General features: G+C 42.9%; 2 long non-coding RNA genes across 3 annotated transcripts; both read left to right on the forward strand.

The window, feature by feature from the left end:
• Positions 1 to 6,785: 6,785 nt before the first annotated feature.
• LOC146187914 (uncharacterized) lies at positions 6,786 to 12,125 on the forward strand. 2 transcript variants are annotated; one of them, XR_014707163.1, is made up of 4 exons: positions 6,786 to 7,240; positions 9,135 to 9,216; positions 9,676 to 9,756; positions 11,675 to 12,125. It is a non-coding gene; the product is annotated as an uncharacterized LOC146187914 (long non-coding RNA). The 2 variants fall into 2 exon arrangements; XR_014707162.1 differs by lacking the exon at positions 6,786 to 7,240 and having other exon boundaries at positions 9,064 to 9,216.
• A 5,715-nt stretch (positions 12,126 to 17,840) lies between these two features.
• On the forward strand, positions 17,841 to 23,360 carry LOC146187915 (uncharacterized). Its single transcript, XR_014707164.1, has 4 exons — positions 17,841 to 18,288; positions 20,078 to 20,249; positions 20,724 to 20,804; positions 22,715 to 23,360. It is a non-coding gene; the product is annotated as an uncharacterized LOC146187915 (long non-coding RNA).
• Positions 23,361 to 23,649: the final 289 nt, after the last annotated feature.

The raw sequence follows: 23,649 nt of genomic DNA on the forward strand, positions 1-23,649 counted from the left end.
TTATTTCCGAAAGAATAAAATTCTGGTGCCGGCTTGGCTCAAATTTCATAATGTTGCAGCCTGGAGCAAGGCAGACTTTCTGACTCAATTTGGCAGAGCACTCGAATAAGTGAAGTCGACTTTCTGACATGTTGTGCAGAGCATTAATGCATCTTAGAAAAAACGGCTTCAGTCCACCTGGCGTCTCAATGTATCGGCACCTGTACGGACGTCTCACCATTATACATATGATTGTGCATTTAAATTTGAGCATTAGTATGGACTTGATGCATCTGCCTAAATAATGACTCATGCTAGCTACTAATTTCAGATAGCTTGGAACGATAGGAATTGTACTTCTTTTTAGCTGCAGTGCAGATCTCTTTTTATTATGTTGTGCACTTCATGTGCATCTTTCCATAATGACTTGGGCCATTTCCTTTAATAAATTCGTCTATCCGTGAATTTACTATACAGTTGTGTACATGTGCACGGCTGGTCTCGAGGGAAAGCGCACGCTCCTTCCTATGACCTCATTCGCTGTGAAATCAGCTGCAGTGGTTCTTTTTTAATTACGCTCTCTGCCGCCGCAAGTGGCGCTACCAGCTCACCGTTCGCTCTGCACCTGTTGCAGCAGCAGCGGGAGGTTTTTGCCTGTTCTTAGCTGCAATCCACTAAATTGTAGGGCCGGCAACAGCGAAGTGTAAGAAAGCATAGCGTAATTGCTTTAGCTGTACGTCGCCAGTGTATTTCACATGTGAATCAAGTGTTTATATCCAAATAGGCCCGTTAAAATCATCAAAAAGAGGAATCATTCTTCTTCAAAAAGATGACATGCATATATGATAGAAAGTGCTGTCTTAAATGCAGAAGACGGTGTATTGATACATGTTTTGCAAATCTCATACTGGACTGACAATGACTATAAGTAAGCTTGTTAATGGAAGGTTAGCTTGGTGGCTTGTCTACGTGGTTTAATGTGCGAATAAAACTAAGGTTATGATAGGTGCTGCAGTGGAGAGCCTGAAAATTTCAATCACTTGGTGTCCTTTAATGTGCACTGCATTGTGCAGAAGACGAATTTCTTGACGGTGTCGCTTCCACTGAGATATGGCCGCCGCTTCCGGGATCGAACTCGATAGAATTGAAAACAGAAGCTTTTCAAGTTTGTGCTCCTCGACATCGCCCTGCAAAAACGTCTGAGACGACTACGGCCACCAAATTTTGGTTTTATTGACAGAGTCGTAATTTTATATTTTCTAATATGCACACTGAAAATTGGTGTCAAAAGTGGCCTATTATTCGTGGACACCACAGGTTTGCAAGTTGCACATAGCTCATTCGGAAATAGCTCTTTCGTGTAACCTGTAGAAATAGCAAATAATCATTTAGAGAATAAATGGCCTCTGAGAGTTACATGCGTTTCCTGTTTAGAACTGGAAATGGAGTCCCTCCCGTGGCGGGTGTGTTTATTTAGATGCTTTAGGTTCAATACATCCCTTTTACCAATATGGATATGCTACTGGCACGTTAAATGCTCTCCAGCGTGATGAGCTGCCCGGCGCCGAGACTCCCCGCAGGCGGGCTGCTTTCGAAGCACTATATAATTAGGTATGATTGCGACAACGCTAGAAATAATTATCCCGTCCCCCCGGAACACAGGCACACACATGCCCTCCTTGCACAGATCCTACTTAGGTGAAATAATGGACGGAGCTATAAAGGAAAGTTCAGTTTATTGAAGGGGAAAATAATTTTCTCCTTCCTGAAATTTCCTTAAAGAAGGGTCAACGTTAAAAGACAATGATTGTTCTCTGGTCCGCCGCTCTCCTCATTTCTGCAGAACAGATACTCGTGCCCGATGTATTGATCAAATTTGTTGCGTCAGTGGCGAGAGAAATGAAAACTGAAGATTTTCAAGTTTGCGCTCCTAGATATTGCAGTGTAAAAACATCTAACACGACTACGGCCACCAAATTTATACTTTATTGACTCTTTCAGCCAATTGATATTGTTCTGAACATAACGTATGCAGAACTTAGAGAAAAGTTCATTGCATTGCAAACCGCAATTTCAACTCTGAATAAATTTTTGATTTATCTCAGTCTGCGAGGCGCTAGGAATGATTGTTATTGCCGCTTTTAAGCTAGCTAAATGAGAGCGACATTAATCGAGATTCCATGATATTATTTGAACTTCAGGATCTCCGCTCCACCTGTTTGCCAAGCAAACGCTTCAAGGAAGTAATTAGACACACTGAACACTGCATGACATAAAAAAATTTGTGTTTGTTCAAAATTTACGCGCAGAAAGCACTGATGACAGCATATTCAGAGGTTCATGCTACCATGCAGTCGCACTAAGAGGAGCGCCTGTGCATGGTGTTCATCTGCATTTGATATTTGATAGATCACAAATCTAGAGACGCTGGCTACACAGTCTTTGTATGAACTATAATAGTTGCAATGTGAGGTTGTAAGTGATGCGGATGGGATGTAGAGCGGGTGCGTGCTTTGCTTGCTTGTGAACGACTCTATAGATAAAGCGGGTCGGTGAGGTGAGGGTGAAGCTACTGAGATGTGGCGGGAGGTCGTAACAGACTCCATTGAGGAGCCCATAACAAGAAGCGCGCATTCCCTCGAGACAGGCCATGACTTGTGTTGCTGTGTGGGAAACCGGCCTGGTCAGAATAGAGAGGGCAGTGTATGCACCTTTTAGAGCGCAGCTCTTTGGCTCCCGTTTGTGCGTTTCGCGTCGTCGTCACCGTCGCTGTTTTACCTCGTAACTACTCCGCAGCCCGGGAAGCGCGCATTCCTGCCATCATCGTTCGGCGTTGCGTCTACCCCCTTTCCCCCTTCGTGTTCTTCGGTTGTGCGCGCACTCGTTCCGCCACCGTTCGCCGCTGCGTGTACCCTCCCCTTCTGCCTGCATGGCGGCGAGGGTGTTCTCCGGTTGCCGACGCCCCGGCTCGGCATCAGGGGATCGCGCTGCGTGCATCACAAGCTGAAACGAAGAGCCGCGTTTATTTCACTCACTAGTGGCTTCAGCGACATCGGTCAGTCGCTGAGATCTCTCCCCCGCGCAACGTTTCTATGGGCCCACGCGCTGCCTCCGACGACCTGCCAATAACTTAATTGCTCTCTTCGCTCCTCCATCAATGCCACCCCTGTACGCCTGCAATCAGAGTGCCGGATCGGTGGCGGTTGATCTCGATACGGGCACCGCCCAAGCCGAAACGAAAAGCCTCCGCCGAATAGCTGATGAGCTACGCTCAAAATTTGAATTAGGAAGTAACGCATTCATTGACAATTTTTCACCTGGATGAATTCTTGAATAAATTTTCTTTTAAAAGTTGGCATTGCTAGCACAATTCTCTTTCTTTTTTCTCTGCTTTCCACTGTTGTGATTTCTTGAAGTTAAAGGAGTGACCGCAGAATAATGCCTCAAGTGCCAGATCAGCTTTTAAGTAATGTGTTATTTTTGTTGCCCTAAGCAAAAACATGCTTTATATCAAATTTCCTCGAAGTTGAACTGAGTTTAGTCGTATGCTACAGGTGGGATTCATCATCGTCATCATCATTAGCCTGACTATACACTGCAGAGCGAAGGCCTCTTCCATATTTCTCCACTTAACCCGGTTCTGTGCTAGCTGCATCCACTTGACCCCTGCGAACTTCTTAACCTCATCCGCCCACCTAACTTTCTGCCGCCCCCTGCTACGGTTTCCTTCCCTTGGAATTCACTCTGTTACCCTAAGCGACCATCGGTTATCCTCTCTTCGCGCTACATGTCCTGCCCATGCCCATTTCTTCTTAATTTCACTAGAATGTCAGTAGCTTGAGTTATTTCTCTGACCCATTCTGCACGCTTCCTATCTCCTAATGTTACCCCTGCCATTTTTCGTTCCATGGCCTTCTGAGTTGTCCTCAACTTAAGTAGAACCCTTTTGGTTAGCCTCCATGTTTCAGCCCTATAAGCGAGTACAGGTTAGATGCAACTGTTGTATACTTTTCTCTTGAGCGATACCGGTAAGCTGCTAGTAATAATCTGCGAGTGCTTGCCAAATGCGCTCTATCCCAACCTTATTCTTCTTGTTATTTCCTTTTCATGGTCCCGATCTGCGGTTACTACTTGTCCTAAGTAGACATATTGGCCTACAATTTCCAGTACTTCAATACTTAATGTAAACTGCTGTTATTTGCCGAGGCTGTTGAACATTACCTTAGTCTTCTGCATATTGATTTTCAAGCCTATCTTTCTGCTTTTCCTGTCTAGGTCATCAATCATTATTTGCAGTTCATCCCCCGAGTTGCATAGCAAGGCAATGTCATCAGCAAATCGCAGGTTACTGAGGTATTCGAAATCTACCCTTATCCCTAACTGCTCATATTCCAAGTCTCTGAATACTTCCTCTAAGCAAGCTGTGAATAGTACTGGGGAGATTGTGTCTCCTTGCCTAACGCCTTTCTTTATGGGAATTTTGTTACTTTCTTTATGCAGAACTATGGTTGCTGCGCAGCCACTATATATATCTTCCAGTACTTTCAAGTACGGCTCGTCTACCCCTCGATTTTGCAATACCTGCATCCCCGCCGAGGTTTCAACTGAGTCAGATGCTTTTTCGTAATCAATGAATGCTATGTATAACAGCTGGTTATATTCCGAGCATTTTTCTATCCCCTGATTGATGGTATGGATATGATCGACAGTAGAGTACCGTTTCCAAAAACCTGCTTGATCCTTTGCTTGATTGCAGTCTAGGGTTGTCCTGATTCTATTAACGATTACCTTGGTAATTACCTTATACGTAAAAGACAGTAAGCTGACTGGTCTGTAATTTTTAAGGTCCTTAGAGTCCCCTTTCTTGTGAATGAGGATAATGTTTGCATTCTTCCATGCTTCCGGTACCATCGATGACACCAGGCACTGCGTATACAGGGTGGCCAGTTTTTCTAGCACGATATACCCCCCGTCCTTCAGCAAATCTGTAGTTATCTGATCCTCTCCAGCTGATTTCCCCCTTTTCATAGTTTCTAGTGCTTTCTTGACCTCGTCCTTCGTCACTGGTGGAACGTCTGACTGTTTTTCCCTACCGCCAATCTCATTACGGTCCTGACTACTTTGGCTACTGTAGAGATCTGTATAGAACTCCTCGGCTACTTTGACTATCTCGTCCATATTAGTGATGACGTTGCCCGCCTTGTCTCTTATCGCATACATCTGGTTTTTGCCTATGCCCAATTTCTTCTTTACCGCTTTAAGGCTTCCCCCGTTCTTTACAGCGTGCTCAATTTTCTCCATGTTATACTTCCTTATATCGGCCACCTTGCGCTTATTGATTAGCTTTGATATCTCGGCCAATTCGATCTGGTCTGTTGGATTGGAAGCTTTCACTCTCTGCCGTTTCTTAATCAAATCTTTCGTCTCCTTAGACAGCTTACCGGTATCCTCTCTAACTATCCTACCGCCTACTTCTACCGCGCATTCAGTAATGATATCTCTGAAATTATTGTTCATTGCCTCTACGGTAAAGTCGCCATCCTCAGTTAGAGCTGAAAACCTATTCTGTAGCGAGATCCTGAACTCTTCTGCCCTCCCCCTCACCGCTAATTCGTTGATGGGTTTCTTTCTTACTAATCTATTGCGTTCCTTCTTCAGATTTAGGCTAATTCGGGACCTCACCCTCCTGTGGTCACTACATCGATAACGTCGAGTCTAAAACTTCGTTGTCAAAGTTCAGTGAAGAACCTTAGTCCCAGAGTTGACTGGGGAACCGAGACTCGATACAGAATAGTGAACTGTTGAATCGAGAATGATACGGGAGACAATGTTAATCTCTGTGCTGTCTTCTGGAGGTGTCGTCGTGCTGTTCAGTATGTTTCTAAGAGTTTATTTCTTCTGACAAGTATTGAGTAAGTGTTAATGTTACTTGTATTAGTACGAATGTTTTTTTTATTTTGTGTGCGCCAGTGACTCAGACTCTCAGCAGACAATAGCAATGGTGTGGCCCCTCTGTGGGGTGTGCAGTGATGGGTGAAGCAGTGTTGTGGTGTGCGGTCGTCCTCCGGAAGAGTGCATCAGTGTCATGGCCCCAAGTTTTTTTTTCCCCCGAAAAAAAAACTTTTCAAAGGGGGGGCATCTGTGTGAAGAACATGTGATAATTTCACAAAAGACGAAGAAAGAAAACCACGTTTGGAGAAAGAAGAGGAGAAAAACGTGGAGGTTAGCTCGAGGAGCGCGAGACACGAATAGGGGAGAACAGGCGAGCAGCGGAGCCGATCGGCTGTCCAAGGAGCTCGGAGCGGTGCGTCTTCTGACAGGCCTGACCCGGGGATCCAGACCTGGGGACTGCCGGCCGTATCCTGTCCTGTTCTCCTGTCGTCCACGAAACTCGGAACGGTGGTCGGCCCCGGGAGTGCCACAGCGCCAGCTCTTCACTGGCACGAGCGTTCGGCGCCGTGCTGAGCCCACACTGTAAAAACAAAAACACCTTTTTGGGCATTTGCCTGTTTCAAAACACCCTTACACCCTGAGTCTAGGGTGTTCGTGCCATTGGAAATCACCTCTTGCATGCCAAAGGGGTGCTTTGGTTGGAGAATATGCCTTAGGGTGTTACGGGCAAGCAATATCACCTAACATGCTGGTGGTATATGGCTGCGTGACTTCGTAGCCTTTTATGCACAAGCGGCGCTGCTAATATAACCCAACACCTAAATAAAGCACCAAAAGTAACGCTAAAATTAAAATTACACACGAGTGCTTTCTAGAAATGAAACAGAAACTGAAACAAAATTTCACCGCCAGGAGGCCGCCGGTAGCTACGAACGCTCTTTTCAAATTTCACAATATGGCCGTTAGCATTGTGGGGTGCGTTTCGACCACGTTTCGGCGAATGCTGAATGTGCTTCTTCGATTGTGTACCCTCGTGAAATGTGTTGCATTTCCCATGCATATGTGTTACAGAAGTGTGTACGCTTGTGAAGTGCCTTCTATATGTGGTGTTTAACGCAAACGGGCATTTATCGTGTCGGCAAGTGTCCGGGCTTCTTTTTGCTTTGCTCAGGCCGAAGGACTGCTGCACCGCTTTATGTTTGAGATGTTTGAAAGAAGAAGGCATGGACGATTTTTTTTTTTTTCTGCGTGACTAAGAGGTATATGCGCCGACTACATTGCACTCGCGCTGAAATCGCACTGGTTGGTTCGGTGCCGGTGATACGAAGGCGGACAGCGTACTTTGCGGCTGACGCAATCGTCTGTAAAGGTAAGCCTATTCTCACGCATATTGCGCTTTGTGGGAACAGTGTCCTACCGGATTGCTGCATTCTGTGTCTTTTTGTGCCGGAACGCTCCAGAATGTGCTGAAATGAAAACGTGAGACACGCGCTTGTTTTCACCTGGCTGCCAAAATGACATCGCACATGTGGTAGATGTCGCAGCGAGTTACGCAGATTTCGCGCAAGGACATCAGTCTATACTTTCTTGAACAGAAATAATGTATGTGCTATCCTTGCATTTTGTACGCGCAGGAGGTTCACGAAACGATTTTCGTTTCTTGACAGTTTGATACTTGCGCTCAGTTCGCAAGGACTCGGTTTTGTTCTACCGTTTCCGTTCGGGCGGCAAGGCCATGTTGGCGTACTACCTTAATTCTAGCACTCTCGACTCCCCCCTCCTCCCTTATCTCTTACACTTTCGCTCGCTCTCCTGAAACCTCTTTCATGCTTCGTCGTCGTCTTTCACTCGGAGCGCTGCGACACTCCCCCCCCCCCCCTTTTTTTTTTTTTTTTTATTTACTCGGAGCATAGGCGCGCACCGTCCTGCTGCTCGGGGAGCGTCCTCCCGCAGCCCTTCTGTTTAAACTTTTTGTTCGAGGAGGCTATGTTCGTTCTCGGCGGCCGTTCAGCGCGGCACGCCTCTGCGCTCGTGCTCTCGGCATCGAAGTGCGCTGGTCGGCCGGCCTGGTTGCATAATAGTTTATTCCAAACTGCGTAAACTATATGCCGCTATCGTCAGCCTATGTTAACTTCCCCGCGTTTGGATTTGCCTTTTTTAATCACAATGGGAGCATTTTTCATTTTACGGGGACTATATTTTGCGGTTGCATGGAGTGTGAATTTGCATTTTTATTATGCTGCTTTTGTTATGGCGTTTACTTTCGCTCTCGAAGAATCATTTAGGTACGTATTTTATTTTCAGCAAGACTTCAATTAAGGCCCTTGTACACGTGCTAAGTCAGCTGATGTGGTTCAAACCATCCAGTTTTCATTATTTTTGTGGTCACATTTCAACATAACTGTTTGACCGCATTACTTGATTTTTGTAGTGTCTTTAGACTAGAATAAATGGATATTCGATACTGATGCCTCAGCATTCAAGTAGAGGTCGACAGCTTGAATTCCGTGGCCAAATATTGTACCGGATGTTGCTATTACAGAGTTTGATTCTGACCAGATGTTTACTTTTTTTTTTGTCTTTTGCTTAAATGTACATATGAAGCGGTTATCATAGCCTTAGTCGCATATGTTTACCTTCTTTGCTCATCACAGTGCGCATATTGCAGGCAAATTTGTGACTGACTGTTATTAAAAAATTTGTAATATATGTGTTGAAAGCAGTTTACTGATTTAAAGGGCCCAGAAAACAATTTGACTTTCATATGCTAACGATGCATGTCTGTAGATTGTCTCTAAGAATTGAAGCCTACTTTTTAAACCTGAGCGGGGACCCTTAGTTTAGAGATATATTACATATTTTATTGCCATTCAGCCGTGTGCCAAGTTGAGGGAAGGAGGATCATAATTTTTGCTTAGTTATTTTTTATATTAGACTTTCCTTAATATTGCTTGCAATTTGGCGATGAGTGGCAAAATACTGATGGTTTTTGCAGTTTTCTAACCTTAGTAAATATTTGTATTTACTGTTTGCTAATGCCAGCTTTTTTTTTTTTCAGATATGTACAAAGGCATCAGTTGCCTTAGCTTTTGTACAATAATTTTTCATATTCAGTTACTTGAAACATTGAGTAAAATGAATTCTTTATGGCTACCATTCACACAAACTCGCAGTTCGTACATGACGTCAACCTGCTGATCAAGAAGGACGGCAAAGAGGCAGTTGAAATCGGCCTTAACAAGACGCTTGTCTTGGTTTTGAAGGACACCATTCGTGCAAGAAAAAAGGACATTGCCCGGGTGCTCGAAGTATGTTCTGAGGGAATGCGTGAAAGGAGAAAGAAGCGTAAGTATTCAGCTGTTTCCTTCTGTTTGCTGCATGTGCTATCTAATTGGCAGTTTTTCGCTAAATGCCTACATTTTTGCCATTTTGTATTGTCTTATAGATATACTAAAAACATGGCTGAGCATCAGAAAGAATAATAAAACCATAACTAGCCTGTGCATTTCTTCATATGTAACAATTTTCGCATTAGCTAAATTTAAATTACCTATTGTTCTTCTCCATTGTAATGGTGCAGCCCTTTCGAATCTGTTCAACTAGTAGCAGAGAATTAGGTGATACCTTTGCTTTGCTAATTTTGGCTGTCAGATGTTTGGCTTTCAGTTTGCGTGCCTCTACATGTTTTCAATTTTGTTTATTCGCCTTCCTAAATTAGACAATAAATTATCGCCTCAAAACTCGGCTGTCTCTTTTTACCTGCAAGGAGGTACACCATTGTTGTGTTGCTTATTTCTATTGTAGATGTACAGACAGTATGCATTCTGCAACTCTAGGCAAACATTGGGAACCAGCCGGGAGCTCTGGATGTTGTTTGTATCATTTGTAAGTTTTTTATTTGTCATTTGAATATTCAGGAAGCCTACTTGAAACTGACACTATTAGCGAATTTTCTTTGTTTCTAAAATGGTTTACAGTCTAACTTGTAATATGTATTAGTGATTCATAATTCAAATAGAAATACTACACAAGTTTTCATCACAACTGTGAATTCTTTGCTGTGAAAAGATTATTTGCACTGTAAGTACAATCAAAAGCACTTTTAAGAGACTCCTGCCATCACATGCTTACCACGTCGTATTGCATACAAGAGTCACCTGATGAAGCACTGGTAATGTCAAGATTGGTGCAGTGTGCCATTTGACTAAGCACTCTGTTGCAGTGCACCAGCAGTGCTTTATCAGATGGCTCTTGCAAGCAGCTTGGTGGGGTTTAGCATTTGCTGGAAAGGGGTCTCTCAACCTGCTCATGCATGCTAGTACCTAACATGTTCTAATGTCTGGAATATATAATCTGAGACAGCTTCAAAAGAAATATTTGCCACATTGTCTTATCCTACAGGCTTCTGAAGGTGGGTAATGCAGTTTAATAGTTGTTTTAAAAAAATGCTGTAATTTGCTAGACAAGTTTGAAATGACGTAATAATTTTAATTCTTCTGAGATTAGGTTTACCACATTGGTTGGGAGAAAATACTGCTGTTGTACAAGGTTAATGCTGTATAAATATAATGCCTTCAACTACAGATGCTAACATTTCACGCATTAACCATGTGGCACTGTCATAGACATTCTCATTTATAGTAAACATTCTCAATAAATCCAAATTGTTATTTTTTGCATTTCAAGTTAGTCAACATATTTTTAGTATTCGAACCTTTAATATTTCAAAGTGCTCAGACTGCCTGCCGCTATAACGATTACAACTTTTTGAACACTTGAGCTTCCTGCCGCCTCTTGAGGCTCACCACTGATGTTCTGGATGACTATGCATACAATGTGCTATGCGTGGAAAATGTTTTAACATGCCATGCTTCAGTGTTGACATTTTTTAGAGCTTCTGCTGTTTGGTTGTTTGGTAATGCTCTGCTGTTGCACATGTAATTGTTGCTCAACTCAAAGCTCCAGTGTACACTTTCAATGAATAATGTGGGATGAAGTTTCAGAACTGCCACATAGAGCAGCGAGAACACTTTTTCCTTGTTACTAAACCTTAAATGTAAACACTTCAGGAAGCATTGCGATGACCTAGGGCTTGGCTGGTTCATACTTAGCACAAGAAAACGTGCAAGAGTTCAGAAATGCATTATGTGTTATGTATTACATGAACTTTGTTTTTTTTTTTTTTTTGTAGTGCCCCATCACTAAGTATGCTCTTTCACATTTTTTTTTTTTGGTTCTGCAGTATCTACTTGGCCAGTGCAGGGTATGCTGTAGGCCTTGTGTGAAGCCTTCAATTGAGCCAGCTGTTAATATTTTAGTAGTAAACACCGTGCTCCAGTGCTGTTTATTGTTTATTTACATTTTTAACTATCATAATAAGCATTCCAGTTCATGTGAAATGAAAAGTTCGTGGGGCAGCATTGAAGTTCTCTAACCCAGGTGCTTTTGATGAGTGTAGCCATTTTTGTTTGATAAAATAGCTTGCATAATCTAAAATTACCATGCAACAGCATGCTGCATGAATAAAAATGGGTTGACCTTATGTGCTCTCATTTATGACTTGATCAGACTGCTGGCTTTGTGCCTCCTGAACCAACCATAACAGTATACTCTGCATTGTGAATTGTGAGATAACCACCAGTGGTTTCCGATAGGGCCCTTTTTCAGCACAATGCTGTACACTAAAAAGGCATTGGCGTATTCTAAATATAGAGTAGAAAATATGTTGAATTTGCTTCTTGCCAGGTGCAGTGCATATTTATACAGCTGCTCTGTTATGCACTTCTTTCACAATTTTATCAAGGAACAGGAAGAAAAGCCTGCCACGCCGTGCGTCGGATATACTGGGAGCAGCATCAAAGAAGCTGAAGAGCATTTCCCCTTCATTCAGCAGCGGAAGCTTCTTCGAGTCATCGACTCTACTTAGGGTATTGTTCCAATAATGGGTCGATTTTGGCTGTTCAATCTGACATATGACAAGGGGTCCGACAATTTGTGCTGCTTATAGAGCACCTCTTTTTGGGCGTCTGCGTGTCGAAGCCAAGATGCGCTGCACGACGCTTTATTTCATCGCTTAAGGCCGAATTTTATGCAAGCGCACGCGTTGACACTGACAAAGCATAGTATTAATATTGTGTACTGCGATTATTGTTGCATACGACTAAACGTTTTGTTGTTGTTTTTTCAGAAATGTCACCATGCTGTTGTGTTCATTGTTCGGTTCTGTTTTTGAAAAAAAAATTGTATACTTTGTTGTCCGCATTTGTTGGAACTGTTTTGCTTCTTTCATTTTTTTAGCTATTTACATACATACCATGTATGTTTTTGCCCGTCTGCTAGACTCTCGGTAGAGAGTGGCAGTATTGTTAAATAAATGAGGTTCCATAAAGCGCATCAATGAAGAAACAAAACCCAAGTGCCCCCCTGCCCCCCCCCCCCCCCCTCCACCAGCACCCGAGCACCCACTAGCCCGAACCCTGACCCTTCTATGCCGAATAAAAGACTTCCAGTTTCCTTCTGTGTGACATTTTTTGTAACATGCTCTGTGAATTTGAAAAAACAATCATACTGGCATGGGCCATTCGAGATGTCAAAATAATGGCATGCAGCATCTCTTTACATGCTCATTTGGCATTACAGGTGGTTAAAAGGAATACCATTAAGCTTGATTGCAAATGTGCACATAGGAAAAGCATTAAGGAACGTGTAGTGGCAAAAGTAATTCCTAATTAGGGAATGCAATATATGGACGTTATCCGCACTGATTTTTATAAAGGGGTGTAAGGGTGCAATGCCACTGCTTCCACCCTGCAATAGGGTGTAAAGGTGATGAAAACACCCCAGTGCATTGGCCCCATAGAAGGGTGTTATGACCAACCGAAGCACCATCTTTGAGGGTGTACTGGCACTCTGAAGGCACTTTTTTTCAAGGGTGCATGGGTGTTAGTTATAGACATGCGAAAACACCTAATAAGGTGTTTTTGTTTTTACAGTGCAGGCACGTCGGGGAGGCCTGACGCATCGGCCGTGGAAAGGCAACCCGAGGCCTCTTGCCTCTACTGGGCCCCGTCCGGTGGCCTAGCCTTCCGCTGGGCTTACTGAGGCCCTACTGCACCGACCCTTCAAAACTCTGACTACCCGGAGTGTCTGCACCGGCTTCTCCATCCAACAACTTGGTGACTTTTTGACAATTTGTGTTCTGCCATCGTCCCACTTGCTCGTTCAACTCTCGTCCCGTCCATGTCTGTACATAAAAGTATTCGTTGTTAGCTTGGTCAGTCTGGTCATCTATTTAGATTGCTGTTTCTGAATAAGCCACAGAATAAGGTCGCCAGAAGATTCAAAGAAACGGACCTCACAATCCACTCATCTTGAAAAACACGAATACATAGAACCTCGGCAGCACGGTTTCCACAAGGGGGGTATCAAAGGTCGCAAAACTACTTGAGGCAGTACACGATTTTGCAGCAGTTATAGATAGAGCCAAATAGATATTATCTTTTCAGATTTTGAGAAAGCGTTTGACTGCATTTCCCACAGAAAGCTATTATTAAAACTGCAACCACTTCTTGGATGTGACACATTGCTTTCCTGGATAGCGGCGTATCTTTCGTCGCGTCACCAGTGCGCGTCGATAGAGTGTGCGTGTTCCAGTTATCGGCCGGTCCAGTCGCGCATTCCGCAGAACTCTGTTCTGGGGCCTCTTGTTTTTAGTATTTATTAACGATATCAGGAATGTATCCGTGAAAATAAAACTTTTCGGAGATGGCTGCATTAATTACAATAAAGTTAAACGTTCAAATGACCAGCCTGAGTTAAATGTATTGCTAGCTAACATAGAAAACTGGTGCATAACATGACAAATGAAAATAAATAAGAAGAGGACAGTAGCAATGACAATCACTCGTAAGAGGAAACCCCTAACCTTTCCCTACTTCATTAATGGTCACCTGCTAGCATCCATTAAAATGTTATAAATATTTAGGTGTATTTCCAACCTCTGATCTGAGACGGAATGAACATGTGTGTTACATTGAAAAACAAAAGGCGATGCAAAAACTTGGTTACTTGCGAAGAAACCTACGCCAGTCTACTCAAAAAATAAAACTTCTAGCATACAAAGCATTTATTAGGCCACTTTTAGAATATGCTTCTGCAGTATGGGATCCTGATACTAAGACGAATATTCAGTTCAGTCGTTCAGTCGTGTCCGACTCTTCGTGACCCTATAGACCATGTCACGCCACGCTTTCCGGTCTCTCACTATCTTCGTCACTGGTGGAACGTCTGACTCTTTTTCCCTACCGCCAATCTCATTACGGTCCTGACTACTTTGGCTACTGTAGAGACCTGTGTAGAACTCCTCGGCTACTTTCACTATCTTTTCCATATTAGTGATGACGTTGCCCGCCTTGTCCCTTACCGCATACATCTGGTTTTTGCCTATGCCCAATTTCTTCTTTACCGTTTTAAGGCTTCCCCCGTTTTTTACAGCATGCTCAATTTTCTCCATGTTATACTTCCTTGTATCGGCCACCTTGCGCTTATTGATTAGCTTTTATATCTCGGCCAATTCGATCTGGTCTGTTGGATTGGAAGTTTTCATACTCTGGCGTTTCTTAATCAAATCTCTCGTCTCCTTAGACAGCTTACCGGTATCCTCTCTAACTATCCTACCGCCTACTTCTACCGCGCACTCAGTAATGATATCTCTGAAATTATTGTTCCTTGCCTCTAGGGTAATGTCGCCATCCTCAGTTAGAGCTGAATACCTATTCTGTAGCGAGATCCTGAACTCTTCTGCCCTCTCCCTCACCACTAATTCATTGATGGGTTTCTTTTTCACTAATCTGTTGCGTTCCTTCTTCAGATTTAGGCTAATTCGGGACCTCACCATCCTGTGGTCACTGCGTCGCACTTTCCCAATTACCTCTACATCTTGAATAATGGCGGGGTTGAACACATTATGAAGTCGATTTCGTTTTTAGTCTCTCCGTTAGGACTTTTCCATGTCCATTTCCGGTTCTTCCGTTTGCTGAAGAAGGTATTCATGATTCGTAAGTCATTGCGCTCTGCAAACTCAACTAGTAACTCCCCCCTGCTATTCCTAAAACCAATGCCATAGTCACCTACTGCCTTGTCTCCTGCCTGTTTTTTCCCTACCTTGGCATTGAAGTCGCCCATTAGTACAGTATACTGCGTCTTTACTTTTCGCATTGCCGATTCTGCGCAGAGTGCAGAGTGGGTCAGAGAAATAACTCAAGTTACCGACATTCTAGTGGAAATTAAGAATAAATGGACATGGGCAGGACATGTAGTGCGAAGAGAGGATAACCGATGGTCGCTGAGGGTAACAAACTGGATTCCAAGGGGAGGAAAGCGTAGCAGGGGGCGGCAGAAAGTTAGGTGGGCGGATGAGATTAAGAAGTTCGCAGGGGTCAAGTGGATGCAGCTAGCACAGAACCGGGTTAAGTGGAGAAATATGGGAGAGGCCTTCGCCCTGCAGTGGGTATAATCAGGCTGATGATGATATGATGATGATGACTATCTTCCTAACATCACATAACTTCATCTGCAGCGCCTCGAGGATGCCATCTAACCATCGCGTTCGCTGCCTACCCCTTCTCCGGCGACCCTCTACCTTTCCCAACATCAAATCTTTCTCCAGCGACTCCTCTCTTCTCATCAGATGACCAAAGTATCTGAGCTTTAACTTTAGAATTTGACCCTCCAATGAGCAGTCAGGGTTTATGGCCGCCAATATCGACTGATTTGATCTTCTGGTAGTCCAAGGAACTCTCAAGAGTCTCCGCCAGCACCACAATTCAAACGCGTCAATTCTTCGGCGGTCAGCCTTCTTCACAGTCCAACTCTCGCATCCATACATCACAACTGGAAAGACCATAGCACGGGTTATACTGATCTTGGTTGACAGACTAATATCTCTGCTCTTTACTAGGCGGTCAAGGCTCTCTTTCCCAGAAGCAGGCGACTAATAATTTCATGGCTGCAGTCTCCTTCCGGGGTAATCTTGGAGCCCAAGAAGAGAAAATCTGTCACAGCTTCCACTTCTTGTCCCTTGATTCTCCAGGACTTGATAGGGCAAGATGCCATTTAACAAACTCGAAAACGTCCAAAAAATCAGCAAGGTTTGTTTATAGTTCGTACAGTTGGCACACTTCAGCAACTGCTATAGCGCAAAAAGCTAATTTAGACGCTCTGAAGTTACGTCGCTTTTATGACCGGCTGAAGTACATGCATCATCTCTACTATTCTAAGCTAGGAATAAACCAGAAGCTATATATATCGAATCCGTTATTCGGCGCAATACGCGTGCAAATCATCCTAAAAAATTGAAAGAATACATCTGCAAAACCAACGTGTTTAAAAATTATTTCTTCCCTAGAACAGTCAGCGAGTGGAACGCACGTCCTGCTGATATTGTAGAATGTTCGACCGCCGAGTCTCTGCTATCAGAATTGAAAAATTGTTCTTCATTTATTCGTGTGTATAGTGCTTCTTTATTACTCTTGGCGTTTCTCGTAGATGTGGTTTGCCGTTCTTTATCTGTTCGAGTATTTTGCTCCTGTATTGCTCTTACCATTTCTTTGCGCATGTGGTTTCATATTTCTGCTTTTAATTATGTATTTTTTCTTTTAATTTTTTTGGTCTGGCTGTCGCTTTCACTATACGAGCAGCGTGTTGATGTGTGAGTCTTTTAATCCATTTTTTTGGTGGCAGGTGGACAACGGGATAACTTTTGATTTCTTATGTAGTCTCGTTAGGCCAGTTTTTCTTTGCTGTTGTGTGTTTTATTCTTTAACAATGCATGTAATTCAACTCCTGCCTAAGGCCTTCTGTGAAGTCTGGCAGTATTTCTGAAATAAATAAATAAATCAGGGCTAATTGCTTTTGTTGGTAGCCACTCTTCCAAATACAAATGCCGTCAGCATATATTGACATACGCACTTGCCTGCGATTGTTTAGCAATGAATCGGGAAGGCCAGTCATTACGAAGATAAAGAGAGTAGGACAAAGAACAATTCCTTGAGGCCCACCTCGTGATACAACCCTATCGGTGCTTATGGTACACCCTAACCGTACTCAAACCGTACGACCTGTGATAAATGAGTAAATTGACCATCGAATACGGCCCTCTATGCCCACCTTTTGCAATCTGTTAAAAATGGAACTCAGAAGCACTCTGTTATAAGCTTTTGCAGCTTCAAAAAAAATTGGCTAAGGTAGAAAGGCTGAAAGCTCTCTGGTGTTCAGTGTAAATCACCAAATCTAAGACGCCATCTTGGGCACTTAGTTCTCGGCGGTACCCTTTCATACATGCTGACCGTGCCTTGGTGTCCTCAAGCAACCATGATAAGCGATTATTTGCCAGCTTCTCCATCAACTTAGCAACACATAAGGTCAGTGACCCAGGGTGATACGAGGCAAGGTCCACCATGTCTTTGCTAGGCTTCAGCACTGGAACTATATATTCCCCCTTCCATGACGGATTAATGTCGCCAGTCTCCCAAACTCGATTGAAGTTTAGGAGCTCTTTCCTTAGTTCCAGAGGCAGGTTCTGGAGCCTTTGGTTCGTGATACCGTCGGGACCTGGTGCACACCGGCGCCGCACACTGTAAAAACAAAAACACCTTTTTGGGCATTTGTCTGATTCAAAACACCCTTACACCCTGAGTCTAGGGTGTTCGTGCCATTGGAAATCACCTCTTGCATGCCAAAGGGGTGCTTTGGTTGGAGAATATGCCTTAGGGTGTTACGGGCAAGCAATATCACCTAACATGCTGGGGGTATAGGCGGCGTAACTTCGTAGCCTTTTATACACAAGCGGCGCTTCTAATATAACCCAACACCTAAATAAAGCAACAAAAGTAACGCTAAAATTAAAATTACACACGAGTGCTGTCTAAAAATGAAACAGAAACTGAAACAAAATTTCACCGCCAGGAGGCCGCCGGTAGCTACGAACGCTCTTTTCAAATTTCACAATATGGCCGTTAGCATTGTGAGGTGCGTTTCGACCACGTTTCGGCGAATGCTGAATGTGCTTCTTCGATTGTGTACCCTCGTGAAATGTGTTGCATTTCCCATGCATATGTGTTACAGAAGTGTGTACGCTTGTGAAGTGCCTTCTACATGTGGTGTTTAGCGCAAACGGGCATTTATCGTGTCGGCAAGTGTCCGGGCTTCTTTTTGCTTTGCTCAGGCCGAAGGACTGCTGCACCGCTTTATGTTTGAGATGTTCGAAAGAAGAAGGCATGGACGATTTTTTTTTCTGCGTGACTAAGAGGTATATGCGCCGACTACATTGCACTCGCGCTGAAATCGCACTGGTTGGTTCGGTGCCAGTGATACGAAGGCGGACAGCGTACTTTGCGGCTGACGCAATCGTCTGTAAAGGTAAGCCTATTCTCACGCATATTGCGCTTTGTGGGAACAGTGTCCTACCGGATTGCTGCATTCTGTGTCTTTTTGTGCCGGAACGCTCCACAATGTGCTGAAATGAAAACGTGAGACACGCGCTTGTTTTCACCTGGCTGCCAAAATGACATGGCACATGTGGTAGATATCGCGGCGAGTTACGCAGATTTCGCGCAAGAACATGTCTCAACTTTCTTGAACAGAAATAATGTATGTGCTACGTTTCCTTGCATTTTGTACGCGCAGGAGGTCCACGAAACGATTTTCGTTTCTTGACAGTTTGATTTGCGCTCAGTTCGCAACGACTCGGTTTTGTTCTAACGTTTCCGTTCGTGCGGCAAGGTCATGTTGGCGTACTACCTTAATTCTCCTAGCACTCTCGACTCCCCCCTCCTCCCTTGTCTCTTACACTTCGCGCTCGCTCTCCTGAAACCTGTTTCATGCTTCGTCGTCTTCTTTCACTCGGAGCGCTGCGAACCCCCCCCCCCCCTTTTTTTTTTTTTATTTACTCGGAGCATAGGCGCGCACCGTCCTGCTGCTCGGGGAGCGTCCTCCCGCAGCCCTTAAACTTTTTGTTCGAGGAGGCTATGTTCGTTCTCGGCGGCCGTTCAGCGCGGCACGCCTCTGCGCTCGTGCTCTCGGCATCGAAGTGCGCTGATCGGCCGGCCTGGTTGCATAATAGTTTATTCCAAACTGCGTAAACTCTATGCCGCTATCATGAGCCTATGTGAACTCCCCGCGTCTGGATTTGCCTTTTTTAATCACAATGGGAGCATTTTTCATTTTACAGGGACCATATTTTGCGGTTGCATGGAGTGTGAATTTGCATTTTTATTATGCTGCTTTTGTTATGGCGTTTACTTTCGCTCTCGAAGAATCATTTAGGTACGTATTTTAGTTTCAGCAAGACTTCAATTAAGGCACTTGTACACATGCTAAGTCAGCTGATGTGGTTCAAACCATCCAGTTTTCATCATTTTTTTTATGGTCACATTTCAACATAACCGTTTGACCGCATTACTTGATTTTTGTAGTGTCTTTAGACTAGAATCAATGCATATTCGATACTGATGCCTCAGCATTCAAGTAGAGGTCGACAGCTTGAATTCCGTGGCCAAATATTGTACCGGATGTTGCTATTACAGAGTGATTCTGACCAGATGTTTACTTTTTTTGTCTTTTGCCTAAATGTAAATATGAAGCGGTTATCATAGCCTTAGTCGCATATGTTTACCTTCTTTGCTCATCACAGTGCGCATATTGCAGGCAAATTTGTGACTTACTGTTATTAAAAAATTTGTAATGTATGTTTTGAAAGCAGTTTACTGATTTGAAGGGCCCATAAAACAATTTGACTTTCATATGCTAACGATGCATGTCTGTAGATTGTCTCTAGAATTGAAGCCTACTTTTTAAAGCTGAGCGGGGACCCTTAGTTTAGAGATATATTAAACATTTTATTGCCATTCAGCCGTGTGCCAAGTTGAGGGAAGGAGGATTATAATTTTTGCTTTGTTATTTTTTACATTAGACTTTCCTTAATATTGCTTGCAGTTTGGCGATGAGTGGCAAAATACTAATGGTTTTTGCAGTTTTCTAACCTTAGTGAATTTTTGTAACTGCTGTTTGCTAATGTCAGTATTTTTTTTTCAGATATGTACAAATGCATCAATTGCCTTAGCTGTTGTACGATGATTTTTAATATTCAGTTACTTGAAATATTGAGTAAAATGAATTCTTTATGGCTACCATTCACACAAACTTGCAGTTCTTACATGACGTCAACATGCTGATCAAGAAGGACGGCAAAGAGGCAGTTGAAATTGGCCTTAACAAGACACTTGTCTTGGTTTTGAAGGACACCATTCGTGCAAGAAAAAAGGACATTGCCCGGGTGCTCGAAGTATGTTCTGAGGGAATATGTGAAAGGAGAAAGAAGCGTGAGTATTAAGCTGTTTCCTTCTGTTTGCTGCATGTGCTATCTAATTGGCAGTTTTTCGCTAAATGCCTACATTTTTGCCATTTTGCATTCCCTTATAGATATACTAAAAACATGGCTGAGCATCAGAAAGAATAATAAAACCATAACTAGCCTGTGCATTTCTTCATATGTAACAATTTTCGCACTAGCTAAATTTAAATTACCTATTGTTTTTCTCCATTGTAATGGTGCAGCCTTTTCGAATCTGTTCAACTAGTAGCAGAGAATTAGGTGATACCTGATTCGAATCTTCACAAGCTTTGCTAATTTTTGCTGTCAGATGTTTGGCTTTCAGTTTGCGTGCCTCTACAAGTTTTAAATTTTGTTTATTTGCCTTCCTAAATTAGACAATAAATAATCGCCTCAAAACTCGGCTGTCTCTTTTTACCTGCAAGGAGGTACACCATTGTTGTGTTGCTTATTTCTATTGTAGATGTACAGACAGTATGCATTCTGCAACTCTTGGCAAACATTGGGAACCAGCCGGGAGCTCTGGATGTTGTTTGTATCATTTGTAAGTTTTCTCTTTGTCATTTGAATATTCAGGAAGCCTACTTGAAACCGACATTATTAGCGAATTTTCTTTGTTTCTAAAATGGTTTAACGTCTAACTTGTAATATGTATTAGTGATTCATAATTCAAATAGAAATACTACACAAGTTTTCATCACAACTGTGAATTCTTTGCCGTGAAAGGATTATTTGCACTGTAAGTACAATCAAAAGCACTTTTAAGAGACTCCTGCCATCACATGCTTACCACGTCGTATTGAATACAAGAGTCACCTGATGAAGCACTGGTAATGTCAAGATTGGTGAAGTGTGCCATTTGACTAAGCACTCTGCCGCAGTGGACCAGCAGTGCTTTATCAGATGGCTCTTGCAGGCAGCTTGGTGGGGTTTAGCATTTGCTGGAAAGGGGTCTCTCAACCTGCTCGTGCATGCTAGTACCTAACATGTTCCTAATGTCTGGAATATATAATCTGAGACTGCTTCAAAAGAAATATTTGCCACACTGTGGTATCTTGCAGGCTTCTGAAGGTGGGTAATGAAGTTTAATAGTTGTTTTAAAAAAATGCTGTAATTTGCTAGCCAAGTTTGAAATGATGTAATAATTTTAATTCTCCTGAGATTAGGTTTACCACATTGGTTGGGAGAAAATACTGCTGTGTTTCAAGGTTCATGCTGTATAAATATAATGCCTTCAACTACAGATGCTAACATTTCATGCATTAACCATGTGGCACTGTCATAGACATTCTCATTTATAGTAAACATTCTAATTGTTATTTTTGCATTTCAAGTTAGTCAACATATTTTTAGTTTTCGAACCTTTAGTATTTCTAAGTGCTCAGACTGCCTGCCGCTATAACGATTACAACTTCTTGAACACTTGAGCTTCCTGCCGCCTCTTGAGGCTCACCACTGATGTTCTGGATGTCTATGCATACAATGTGCTATGCGTGGAAAATGTTTTAACATGCCATGCTTCAGTGTTGACATTTTTTAGAGCTTCTGCTGTTTGGTTGTTTGGTAATGCTCTGCTGTTGCACATGTAATTGTCGCTCAACTCAAAGCTCCAGTGTACACTTTCAATGAATAATGTGTGATGAAGTTTCAGAGCTGCCACATAGAGCAGCGAGAACACTTTTTCCTTGTTACTAAACCTTGAATGTAAACACTTCAGGAAGTATTGCGATGACATAGGGCTCGGCTGGTTCATACTTAGCACAAGAAGACGTGCAAAAGTTCAGAAATGCATTATGTGTTATGTATTACATGTACTTTGTTTTTTTTTGTTTTTTTTTGTCGTGCCTCATCACTAAGTATGCTCTTTCCACGTTTTTTTTTTGTTTGGTTCTGCAGTATCTACTTGGCCAGTGCAGGGTATGCTGTAGGCCTTGTGTGAAGCCTTCAATTGAGCCAGCTGTTAATATTTTAGTAGTAAACACCGTGCTCCAGTGCTGTTTATTGTTTATTTACGTTTTTAACTATCATAATAAGCATTCCAGTTCATGTGAAATGAAAAGTTCGTGGGGCAGCATTGAAGTTCCCTAACCCAGGTGCTTTTGATGAGTGTAGCCATTTTTGTTTGATAAAATAGCTTGCATAATCTAAAATTACCATGCAACAGCATTCTGCATGAATAAAAATGGGTTGACCTTATCTGCTCTCATGACTGGATCAGACTGCTGGCTTTGTGCCTCCTGAACCAACAATAACAGTATACTCTGCATTGTTAATTGTGAGATAACCACCAGTGGTTTCCGATAGGGCCCTTTTCCAAGCACACTGCTGTACACTAAAGGAGCATTGGCGTATTCTAAATATAGAGTAGAAAATATGTTGAATTTGCTTTTTGCCAGGTGCAGTGTATATTTATACAGCTGCTCTGTTATGCACTTCTTTCACAATTTTATCAAGGAACAGGAAGAAAAGCCTGCCACGCCCTGCGTCGGATATACTGGGAGCAGCATCAAAGAAGCTGAAGAGCATTTCCCTCCATTCAGCAGCGGAAGCTTCTTCGAGTCATCGACTCTACTTAGGGTATTGTTCGAATAATGGGTCGATTTTGGCTGTTCAATCTGACATATGACAAGGGGTCCGACAATTTGTGCTGCTTTATAGAGCACCTCTTTTTGGGCGTCTGCGTGTCGAAGCCAAGATGCGCTGCACGACGCTTTATTTCATCGCTTAAGGCCGAATTTTATGCAAGCGCACGCGTTGACACTGACAAAGCATAGTATTAATATTGTGTACTGCGATTATTGTTGCATACGACTAAACGTTTTGTTGTTGCTTTTCAGAAATGTCACCATGCTGTTGTGTTCATTGTTCGGTTCGGTTTTTGAAAAAAATTGTATACTTTGTTGTCTGCATTTGTTGGAACTGTTTTGCTTCTTTCATTTTTTTTAGGTATTTACGTACATACCATGTATGTTTTTGCCCGTCTGCTAGGCTATCGGTGGAGAGTGGCAGTATTGTTAAATAAATGAGGTTCCATATCGCGCATCAATGAAGAAACAGAACACAAGTGCCCCCCTGCCCCCCCCCCCCCTCCACCAGTACCCGAGCACCCACTAGCCCGAACCCTGACCCTTCTATGCCGAATAAAAGACTTCCAGTTTCCTTCTGTGTGACATTTTTTTGTAACACGCTCTGTGAATTTGAAAAAACAATCATACTGGCATGGGCGATTCGAATGTCAAAATAATGGCATGCAGCATCTCTTTACATGCTCATTTGGCATTACAGGTGGTTAAAAGGAATACCATTAAGCTTGATTGCAAATGTGTACATAGGAAAAGCATTAAGGAACGTGTAGTGGCAAAAGTAATTCCTAATTAGGGAATGCAATA

This window comes from Amblyomma maculatum, chromosome 5, assembly GCF_055883805.1.
Source record: "Amblyomma maculatum isolate TAMU_Amacu chromosome 5, ASM5588380v1, whole genome shotgun sequence".
NCBI lineage: Eukaryota > Metazoa > Arthropoda > Arachnida > Ixodida > Ixodidae > Amblyomma > Amblyomma maculatum.